The 5,483-nt window shown below is 39.1% G+C and overlaps 1 long non-coding RNA gene across 1 annotated transcript in view; it reads right to left on the bottom strand.

The window, feature by feature from the left end:
• Positions 1-553: 553 nt before the first annotated feature.
• Positions 554-5,483, bottom strand: part of LOC122562982 — a 10,478-nt gene continuing 5,548 nt past the window's right edge. The window contains exon 3 of the long non-coding RNA XR_006315455.1: positions 554-581. This is a non-coding gene — a long non-coding RNA (uncharacterized LOC122562982). The remainder of the gene's footprint in view (positions 582-5,483) is intronic.

Raw genomic sequence — 5,483 nt, forward strand, 5'->3', positions numbered from 1 at the left:
AAAAATCACTCATACAAATCATTGATACATTAAGACAAAATAGACTAATGCTGTTTTTAGGTGTTACATAGAAGCAAAATAAATCTTCCAAGATATAACGCCATTCCTGCTTTCCCATTAACAAAACCTTAATTTTTAATACAAAACAACCTCACAAATACAAAAGCTTTTATAAATAACTTACATAAACAAACAAAGATGCCTCAATAAAGTACCAAATCAAAAATAATATTGTGTACTCATGAGATGCTAATCATCCATTGCTTAATTTTACTTAACGTGTAAAAAAAGAACAATAGACACAATTCAAAGTCATGTAATAGACAAAAGATATTCCTCCTAGTAAACAGTGATAAATAAAATTCAAATCATCGTCATATATAAAATAGTAATTGATTTAGCAAATAGATGTTAAACTGTTCCTCTGTACTGCATTACAGACTGACTGGCCCAGATTTTCTGCCAACTGATAATCATTATTCCAGCATAGATGGGAGTACATCATGGAGACCCTGTAGAACCCTCATCATAGCAGCGTCTCAAGGAATTGCCTGGGAAATTGAAGATTCTGCGAAGCGATTCTGCAATGTTTAGGACCTCCAGTTAACTCAGGCACGTTAGAGTTCCATTGAAATTAAATAAAATACTCAGGAATATTAGACTCTTAAATATATAACTCCAAAGTAACTATTCAACAGACCCATATCTGTTCCTCTGTACTGCATTACAGACTGACTGGCCCAGATTTTCTGCCAATTGATAATCATTATTCCAGCATAGATGGGAGTACATCATGGAGACCCTGTAAAACCCTCATCATAGCAGCGTCTCAAGGAATTGCCTGGGAAATTGAAGATTCTGCGAAGCAATTCTGCAATTTTTAGGACCCTCCAGTTAACTCAGGCATGTTAGAGTTCCATTGAAATTAAATAAAATACTGAGGAATATTAGACTCTTAAATATATAACTCCAGAGTAACTATTCAACAGACTCATATCCCACATCCACAGCAACACCCTCCCAAACCTGGAAGTCACCCCGCTCCTGACACCAGATCTGAATCTCCCCCAGACTTGAAATTCATTCTCCCTGTCCTCTGCTGTAACCAATTTCTCCCAACCATCTGACCTACTGTAAATACTGTATCATTTACCTGGTTCCTTGCCAGCATATACCAAAGCCACATGGCTCCCTACCATGGTATCTATATCCTACTCATCTGGCATCCTACAGCCCCCAGCTGGCACTTCACTTATCTGCTACTCTACCCACTCAGCATCTTAACTTCACATTTACCCTAAGTACTTACAGAATGGGAAATATTCATCAACAACAAACTGTTAATTTTGGCTATTACTAAAGAACCTGGTGGGTGGCACGGTGGCTCAGTGCTTAGCATTGCTGCCTCACAATGCCAGGAACCCAGGTTCAATTCCAGTCTCGGGGGTCTGTCTGTCTTTGGACTGTGGGTTTTCCTCCCACAGTCCAAAGATGTACAGGTTAGATGGATTGGCCATGCTAAAATTGTCCATATAGGGTAAAGGGATATGCAGGGTTACAGGAATAAGGTAGGGGATGGTCTGGGCAGGATCCCCTTCAGAGGATCAATGTGGACTTGGTGGGCCAAATAACCTGCTTCCATACTGTAAGGATTCTACGAATCTACTAGCCTTCTTGGCTTTCTTAAATCAATTATTTTTGTTTGATTAGAGCAAAGGGGATTTCTTCAGAGTGATAATGTCCTCATGACAAACTCATTATTTTACACCATTTTCTTTTGGATCATAAAAGAATACAAACAGTATTATTGGATATGGAGGCAAGGTCTTGTGAGCTCTTCTGCATGACTTTTAATTACAGGAGAAATAAACAATAAAAATTATTTCCCTTCTCAATCTAAAATTCTTACTTAGTATCTAAGCTCTGAGTTGGGTTTGGTAGCAAGAACGTATTTCAGGAATACATTTTTTTTAATCACCTAATTTGACAGCTAATTACTGATCATTGTCTTTTTATGTTGCTTGATGCACAATGAGTCTGAAAGACTGACAAGAAACGAAAGTCCTTATTCTGTATTACCTGACAGCTAAATTATATGACTAACAAATCAAATACAAAATCTGAAGGAGCAACATGGAGGAGTTTTTCTTTTGTTCTCTTCGGAATATACAGTGTGGTCCCGTTCCTACCTCTTGGAATATGCATGCACTCTTCACAGATGTTGCATGTGCAAGGTAAGCTGAGCATGAATCTGGAGTCGGGGCCCTGGTTGGCACGAGAATGAAAGTTCTTGGAGGACTTTACAGCAATGGTGTGGGGCTCAGGAGCTCATCCAATTCAGGGTCGTATTATGGGGGAAAAAAAATCTACCATTTAAATTTTAACTTAAGCCACTGGATTGTATAGATTTGTTTTAAAAAGAGCAGAAATAAGCCTTCAGCCCTTTTAGCCTACCCCATCATTCAACATGATCATGGCTGATTATCCAAACTTAGTGCCCTGTCCTTGATTTCAACAATACCCTTTGATCCTCTTACTCCACGTATTATATGGCTGAAGATGGTCTGCTATGCATCAAAAGAGGTTAACAATTTTTCATGTTTAAAATCATACAAGATTAAGCAGAATTTAAAATCTGCAGTGCAATATTATGGTATAAAATGTACAGCCTAAAAGGAGATATCTCAAATAAAATTGAAACTAGTAAAAACATTAAATGGCTAGTGAGTAAGGCAGAAAGATACAGATACATTAATAAAAGAAATGGTAAAATCAAGTGCAAAACATTAAATGTGAGTAAAGTATTGCAATATTTAAACCAATACAGTTTTAATGATGGTGTTTAAAATCCCATCCTATTATCCTGATAGTAATCCATCATTTACCTTAGAAATGAATGGCAATGAACTAATGATTAATTACTCATTAGTTGTCTGCATCCTCAGTCGGTTTTCAATTGCTAGAGCTAAATAATGTTTTAATTTGTTTTTGTCTGGGAATCCTCTTCCATGGTACATCTAACAAGACACTTTGAAAGCAATGACAGCAAATAGGAACCATTGTAAACAAAATAAGCAAAATCTGTTCCTGACATTAATTGGGCAGTTTTAGCAATAACAATGATGAATCTGCAATCATTCCATTTACTTCTCTGAAGAATTTAAGCTCCTCAGTTTTGATGCACAATGATAGCTGTGAGTCAAATATGGTCAGAAAAATATCAGTTAATTTACCTGTATTCAATCTTTTTAGTTTCTGAATATTACCTATTTTAACATAGCGATGAGATTAGGGACTCACTTTTCTTGATTGAGACAAGCATTGGGCATCTTGAATTTTTCTAATGCTGCAATCCCTCCTCCATTCTCGAGTTATGAGACCATCCTATTTTCATGTTGGAGAAGTGAGCATGGCACTCCAGAAGCAGCCCAAGGCAGCAATGCAGGCAGGCAGATGGCAAGACTGGCAGGTTAAAAGGGTTACCTCTACTTACTAGGACACCAACCAAGTTGTACTCAGTTGGTTTTTAGGCCCTGTAGCCCTCACATCGTGTCATCCTGTACACCACTACCCATCTTCCATGACTCATCCATGGTGTCTATACCTCTTTTATACCCTCCATGCCCACTCTATGAGTACACATTATGTACACAACTAATGAGCCATATGATAAAAAGTGACAAGTTTTTGCGATACTCATAAAATGTGAAAAAATGTCTCAATATTCCTTGAAAGAATATTGTCCCCTTAGAATCACACAAAACTGAAAATCAAACATGGGGAGTGAAAATCCCATTTAAAAAATCTTTAGTCTATTGAAATAAATGTACAGGAATTGTCTGGTCATCTGTTTAGTATACCTCTACTGATACATTTAACAGATGGCCTTATTACAAATTATTGTCCGAGCTCGAAGACTGATTAATGAATTCACTGTTATAGAAGTTGTTGAGACAACTTGAAGGGACTGCAAGTCTTGTTTGATTGACAAGTTAATTTTATAATTTGATCTTTCTTTGAAGTGGTTTGTCAATGCTTATGGGCTACGTTTTGCTATTTGCACTTAAAATGTTGTTTCAAGTGAGCTTCATGGTGCTCAGCCCATCATGCTTCAGAGTGACTTTTCTCATACAATCTTTCACACTTCCCATTAATTATGCATTTGGACTCTTGGCTACTCATCTCAGGAAGTACGTGTTTTGAGAAGTGGAGATACTTGTCACTGTTTGGAATATGCTGATACCTTATTTAAAATTCATCTGCACACCACTTTAGATACTACAAGCCAGGAATTATCCTCTCCCTGTTATCCTTGAGACTCAATATTCAGTATATGGCCAAGAAGGGAAGCTTGTTCCTTGTTTCATGGAAAGGGCCTGGAGGTGTTGGTCAATAGAACTGCTGTCCTCCCCACTGGCCTTTCTCTAGCTGACTCTAATTGGAATTCATATCATCAAATCAAGCCACTTCGACACAAATTGCCCCTGGTTCAGTGAGGTGTCAAGACTTTATTTCAGATGATCCTCCTATCAAGGGGCAGGGTGTTTTTAACAAGCACCCATGAAGAGGAACCACCACGCAAGAAATATCCCAAAAGTTTCCTCTCTAAATATTCAAGAGATGTCAGACCCCTCCATGTCCAGCGTGGCTGTGATCCCCAATTCTTTAGGGTGCAGCCAAAGGTGAGCCTGCATCTGGGCAGGATTCTCAGTATAAATGGTCTCTCTAGCCACTTGCACTGCCAATGCTGTGCACTGAAAATGTTCCAGGCCAACAGGGTCCATTACAGAGTAGGCCCCTTCCATCCCCACTATGAACCTGTACATAGTAGGAAGGCAATGAGCTAAAGAACACTGTGGACTCACAGGTGATATGGGCAACACATCTGTAAATATCATTAACAATTCATTTACTCACAAGTATGATTATCCACCCAGCAAATTCTGTGTCACTGCTCATAGGTTCTGTGGGTCCTAACATGGCTGATGAGCTCTCTGACCACACATTTAGCAGGCATTTCCAGGAGACGGAATTAGTTCTTGGCCTGAACGTAGTTGGCATTCCTTTCTCTAGTTCCTATTCCACACTTCCACTTTCCAACAGATGTTCTCAGAGTTGTAGCCTTCTTGCAGAAGCTCCCTCCAAGTCAGGTTCTTCTGAATTCGGGTGTCTCACACATTGGCATGCATGTTACATGTCTTCAAGGAGTTTTTGAAATGCTTCATAGAACATAAAACATAGAACATAGAACAATACAGCACAGAACAGGCCCTTCGGCTCATGATGTTGTGCCGAACATTTGTCCTAGCTTAAGCACCTATCCATGTACCTACCCAATTGCCGCTTAAAGGTCACCAATGATTCTGACTCTGCCACTCCCACAGGCAGTGCATTCCATGCCCCCACCACTCTCTGGGTAAAGAACCTACCCCTGACATCCCCCCTATACCTTCCACCCTTCACCTTAAATTTATGTCCCCTTG

This window comes from Chiloscyllium plagiosum, chromosome 26 (assembly GCF_004010195.1).
Source record: "Chiloscyllium plagiosum isolate BGI_BamShark_2017 chromosome 26, ASM401019v2, whole genome shotgun sequence".
Classification (NCBI taxonomy): domain Eukaryota; kingdom Metazoa; phylum Chordata; class Chondrichthyes; order Orectolobiformes; family Hemiscylliidae; genus Chiloscyllium; species Chiloscyllium plagiosum.